Raw genomic sequence first — 6,197 nt, forward strand, 5'->3', positions numbered from 1 at the left:
GGGACTGGGGGGGACTGGGAGAGACTGGCAGGGACTGGCAGGGACTGGGTTATACTGGGGGGCACTGGGAGAGGGGCTGGGGGCGGGGAATGGGCAGTGTAATTGTGTTTAATGGGACTGGGAGAGACTGGGTTATACTGGGGGGGACTGGGAGGGACTGGGGTGGTGTCTAGATGTGAGTTGTGTTGGACTGGGATGGACTGGAATGGACTGGGAGGGACTGGGAGAGACTGGGAAGGATTGGGAGCCCTGGGAGAGGGGCTGGGGGCACTGGGTTATACTGGGAGCACTGGGAGAGGGGCTGTGGGCGGGTGTTGGGTTGTGTCGTTGGGGTTAATGGGACTGGGATGGACTGGAATGGACTGGGATGGTGTACTGGTCCATACTGGTTTATACCGGTTCATACTGGGCCATACTGGTCCATACTGGTCCATAATGGTTCATATTGGTCTGTGCTGATTTGTACTTGTTCATACTGGTCCACACTGGTTCATACTGGTCCGTACTGGTCCCGCAGGTCATTAACTTCTTCCCGGGCAAGAACAAGAGCATCAACATCGTCTGCGCCGCCAAGGTGACGTCACTGTCCCCTCCCGGTGTCCCCAACCCCCCCCGTGTCCCCAACCCCCCCCGTGTCCCCAGGTGTCACCTGGATTGTCCCCAAGTGTCACCTCAGGTGTCCCCAGGTGTCCCCAGGTGTCACCTCGGGTCTCCCCGTGTCACCTTCAGTGTCCCCCTTGTGTCACCTCAGGTGTCCCCAGGTGTCCCCAGGTGCTACCTGGATTGTCCCCAGGTGTCCCCAAGTGTCACCTCAGGTGTCCCCGTGTCACCTTCAGTGTCCCTCTTGTGTCACCTCAGGTGTCCCCAGCTGTCCCCTGATGGCACCTCCAGTGTCCCCAGTGTCCCCTCAGTGTCACTTCAGGGTGTCCCCACAGCGTCCCCAATGTCCCCTTGGTGTCAGCCCAAAATTGTCCCAAAAATGTCCCAAAAATGTCCCAAATGTCCCCTCACTGTCCCCAGTGTCCCCATTGTCCCCATTGTCCCCAATGTCCCCTCATTGCCCCCAATGTCCCAAATGTCCCCTCACTGTCCCCAGTGTCCCCATTGTCCCCAATATCCCCATTGTCCCCAATGTCCCCTCACTGTCTCTTGTCTCTGCCCAGCGGCCCCGGACCAAGGGTGACCTGGTAAGGGGGTGGAGGTCCCAAAATCTGCTCGTTTCACCCCAAAATCCTTCTAGGAATCCCAGAATTTGCTTAATTCACCCCAAAATCCTTCTAGGAATCCCAAAATTCACTTAATTCCCCCCAAAATCCTTCTAGGAATCCCCAAATCCACTGAATTCACCCCAAAATCCTTCTAGGAATCCCAAAATCCACTCAAGTCACTCCCAAATCCTTCTAGGAATCCCAGAATTTGCTTAATTCACCCCAAAATCCTTCTAGGAATCCCAAATCCCAGAGATTCACCCAAAAATCCTTCTAGAAATCCCAAACCCCAGAGTTTCAGCCCAAAATCTTTCTAGGAATTCCCAAAATCTGCTGCTTTCACCCCAAAATCCCTTTAGAATTCCCAAAACTGGGGAGATTCACCCCCAAATCCTTCTAGGAATCCCAGAATTTGCTTAATTCACCCCAAAATCCTTCTAGGAATCCCAAAATCTGCTCGTTTCATCCCAAAATCCCCTTTTAACTGCAAAAATCGGGGAGCTTCACCCCAAAATCCCTCTTGGAATCCCAAAACGGCAGAGTTTCACCCCAAGATCCTTCTAGGAATCCCCAAATCTGCTGATTTCACCCCAAAAGTCCTCTAGAAATCCCAGAATTCACTTAATTCACCCCAAGATCCTTCTAGGAATCCCAGAATTTGCTGATTTCACCCCAAATCCTGCCGGGTGTCTCCGGGGCTTCTGTGTCCCCATTGTCCCCAGTGTCCCCATTAATGTCCCCAGTGTCCCCATTAATGTCCCCATGTCCCCATTGCTGTCCCCAGTGTCCCCACTGCTGTCCCCCTGTCCCCAATGTCCCCATTAATAATTCCCAAAACTGGGGAGATTCACCCCCAAATCCTTCTAGGAATCCCAGAATTTGCTTAATTCACCCCAAAATCCTTCTAGGAATCCCAAAATCCACTCAAGTCACTCCCAAATCCTTCTAGGAATCCCAGAATTTGCTTAATTCACCCCAAAATCCTTCTAGGAATCCCAAAATCTGCTCGTTTCATCCCAAAATCCCCTTAGAACTGCAAAAATTGGGGAGTTTCATCCCAAAATCCCTCTTGGAATCCCGAAATCCCTCTTGGAGCCCCAAAATCCTTCTAGGAATCCCCAAATCTGCTGATTTCACCCCAAATCCTGCCGGGTGTCTCCGGGGCTTTTGTGACCCCAAATGTTCCCAACGCCCCCAGTGTCCCCAGTGTCCCCATTGCTGTCCCCAGTGTCCCCATTGTCCCCAGTCCCCCCAGGGTCCCCAATTCCCTCAGTGTCCCCAATGTCCCCATTAATGTTCCCAATGTCCCCAATGTCCTCATTGCTGTCCCCAATGTCCCCAATGTCCCCAATCCCCCCAATGTCCCCCCATTGTCCCCATTGCTGTCCCAATGTCCCCAGTGTCCCCAATGTCACCATGTCCCCCTGATGTCCCCAATGTCCCCATTGCTGTCCCCAATGTCCCCTGGGGGGAATTTCCTGGAGGTTTCGGGATTTTTCTTGGAGGTTTGGGGTCCCCTCCACAGAGTTTTGGGGTCCCCCAAGGAGTTTTGGGGGCATTTTGGGAAGGTTTGGGGTCCCCCCAAGGGGTTTTGGGGCGATTTTGGGGTTCCCCCAGGGGTTTTTGGGGGGATTTTGGGGAAGTTTGGGATCTCCCCTAAAGGGTTTTGGGGTTTTTCGTGGAGGTTTGGGATCCACCTGGCCACACCTGGGTCCCTTTTTGGGGGGATTTGGGAGTCCCCAGACACCTGAATCCCTGAAAATGGGATTTTTGGGATCATGTGGGCATCCAAATCCTTGGAAATTGGGATTTTGGGGATCCTGTGTACATCTGAATTCCTGAAAATGGGATTTTTGGGATATTCTGGACAACTGAAACCCTGGGATGGCATTTTGGGGGTCCCCTGGACATCCAAATCCTTGGGAATGGGGATTTTGGGGATCACCTGGATACCTAAATCCTTGGAAAATGAGATTTTTGGGAGCTTCTGGACACCTGAATTCCTGAAAACGGGATTTTTGGGATCATCTGGGCATCCAGATCCTTGGAAATTGGGATTTTGGGGATCACATGTACACCTCAATCCTTGGAAAAATTAGATTTTGGGATCTTCTGGTCACCTGAACCCCCTGGGAATCGGGATTTTGGGAATCCCCTGTACACCTGAATTCCTGAAAATGGGAATTTTCGGATCCCCTGCACACCCATCCCCGTGAACTGGGATTTTGGGGATCCCCCCAACCCCCCAAAACCGAGAACATTTTCCTCCCCGACGCCCCCGACGCCCCGAATTCCCGGCAGGTGAACTACACGCAGCCGGTGGTGGCCGTGCAGTTCTCCAACGCCACGGGGGGTTTATTTTTAAATTTTTTGGGGTTTATTTGATGATATTTTGGTTCATTTGTTGATTATTTGGGTTTATTTTATAATTTTTTGGGTTCATTTGTTGATTTTTGGGTTTCATTTGTTGATATTTTGGGTTTATTTCATTATTTTTTGGGTTCATTTTATTATTTTTTGGGTTTGTTTGATGATATTTTGTTGATTTTTGGGTTTATTTGTTGAGTTTTTGGTTCACTTGTTGATTTTTTTTGATTTTTGGGTTTATTTGATGATTTTTGGGTTTCTTCGATGATATTTTGGTGATTTTTGGGTTCATTTAATGACTTTTTTGGTTCATTTGTTGATATTTTGGTTATTTTTTTGTTTATAATTTTTTGGGTTATTTTATGATTTTTGGGTTCATTTGTTGACATTTTGTTGATTTTGGGGTTTATTTGTTGATTTTGGGGTTTATTTTATAATTTTTTGGGTTTATTTGATGACATTTTGGTGATTTTTGGGTTCATTTGTTGATATTTTGGTGATTTTTGGGTTTATTTTATAATTTTTGGGTTTATTCGATGATTTTTTGGGTTTATTTGTTGATATTTCGGTGATTTTTGGGTTCATTTGTTGATATTTTGGTGATTTTTGGGTTTATTTTATAATTTTTGGGTTTATTCGATGATTTTTTGGGTTTATTTGTTGATATTTCGGTGATTTTTGGGTTCATTTGTTGATATTTTGGTGATTTTTGGGTTTATTTTATAATTTTTGGGTTTATTCGATGATTTTTTGGGTTTATTTGTTGATATTTCGGTGATTTTTGGGTTCATTTGTTGATATTTTGGTGATTTTTGGGTTTATTTTATAATTTTTGGGTTTATTCGATGATTTTTTGGGTTTATTTGTTGATATTTCGGTGATTTTTGGGTTCATTTGTTGATTTTTCGGGTCTATTTGTTAATTAGGCCACGGGGGGGGGCTGGGCCCTTAATGAGCCTTAATGAGCTCGTTAGCGCCGCCAGGCCACGGGGTCCCCTCCCCCCCGTGACGTCATCGGGAGGGCGGGGCCACGGCAGTGACGTCATCGGGAGGGGCGGGGCCACCAAAACCGCCCGAACTTCCCTCCCCCAATGAACCAATTAAACCCCGCCCCAATTAACCCCTAATTAACACCCAGATGAACACTCCCCAATTAACAGCCCCCTAATTAACACCCCAAATTAACACCTCTCAATTAACAGCCCTCTAATTAACACCCCCAATTAATATCCCCCCAAATTAACACCCCTCAATTAACATTGCCCCCAATTAACACGCCCTTAATTAACACCCCAAATTCCCTTCCCCTAATGAACCCCCTAATTAAGACCCCCCAATTAACAGCTCCTAATTAACACCCCCATTAAGACCCCCAATTAATAAGTAACAATAAATCATTAACAACACCCCTAATTAACAGTCCCCAATAAACGTTTCGCTTCCTACCAGCCCCTAATTAACAGCTGCTAATAGAGATCGCCAATTAATAATCCTCTAATTAATAACCCCCATACAAAGCCCCAGTTAATACACCAAGAGACTTCTCAATTAACATTGTGCTTAATTAATAGTCCCTAACAGAGACCGATCTGATTACCTGACCATAATTAATAACTCTTAATGAACCCCTTAATTAATCCCCCAATTAAAAGTCTTTAATGAAGGCCCTAAATCACCCCCCATTTATTAGCCCCTAACAGAAACACTTCTAATTAACGGTGTCTAATTAATGACTATCCCTGATTACAACACCAATTAATAACTAATATTGATCCCTCTAATCACTAATTAATGATCACTGAGACCCCAATTAACCCCCATTGAGATCCCCTAAGAGAACGCTTCTAATTAAAGGAATAATCACAATAATGTTAATTAATCATCCCTAACACCCCTCCCCAATTAACCCCGTCACTTAACAGCTCTCAATTAACACCCCATTTTAATTAACACCCCCCAGACCCCCCAAATTAACCCCTCATTAACCCCCTCTTAATTAACCCCCCGAACTAATTCCTCCCCATTAATTAACCCCCTCTTAATTAAACCCCCGAACGAATTCTTCCCTATTAATTAACCCCTCTTAATTAACCCCAAAAACTAATTCTTCCCCATTAATTAACCCCCCCGAACTAATTCCTCCCCATTAATTAACTCCCTCTTAATTAACCCCCCTGAAATAATTCATCCCTCTTAATTAACCCCCCAAATTAGCACCTCCTCATTAATTAACCCCTAATTACCCCCCGGAATTCCAACCCCCCCCCCCAAATTCCCATTTTCGGACCAAACCACCCCAAAATCCCCCCCCGCTCATTAATTACCCCGTTAATCACCCCTCCCTCCCCCACCGCCTGCATTCATTAATCAATTCGCTAATTACCCCAAACTGGGACCCCAGTCCCTCCCAGTTACCCCAAACTGGGAGCCCCAGTCCCTCCCAGTTACCCCAAACTGGGATCCCAGTCCCTCCCAGTTACCCCAAACTGGGAGCCCCAGTCCCTCCCAGTTACCCCAAACTGGGATCCCAGTCCCTCCCAGTTACCCCAAACTGGGCTCCCAGTCCCTCCCAGTTACCCCAAACTGGGAGCCCCAGTCCCTCCCAGTTACCCCAAACTGGGA

Source organism: Passer montanus, unplaced genomic scaffold, assembly GCF_014805655.1.
Source record: "Passer montanus isolate IOZ18808 unplaced genomic scaffold, ASM1480565v1 scaffold579, whole genome shotgun sequence".
NCBI lineage: Eukaryota > Metazoa > Chordata > Aves > Passeriformes > Passeridae > Passer > Passer montanus.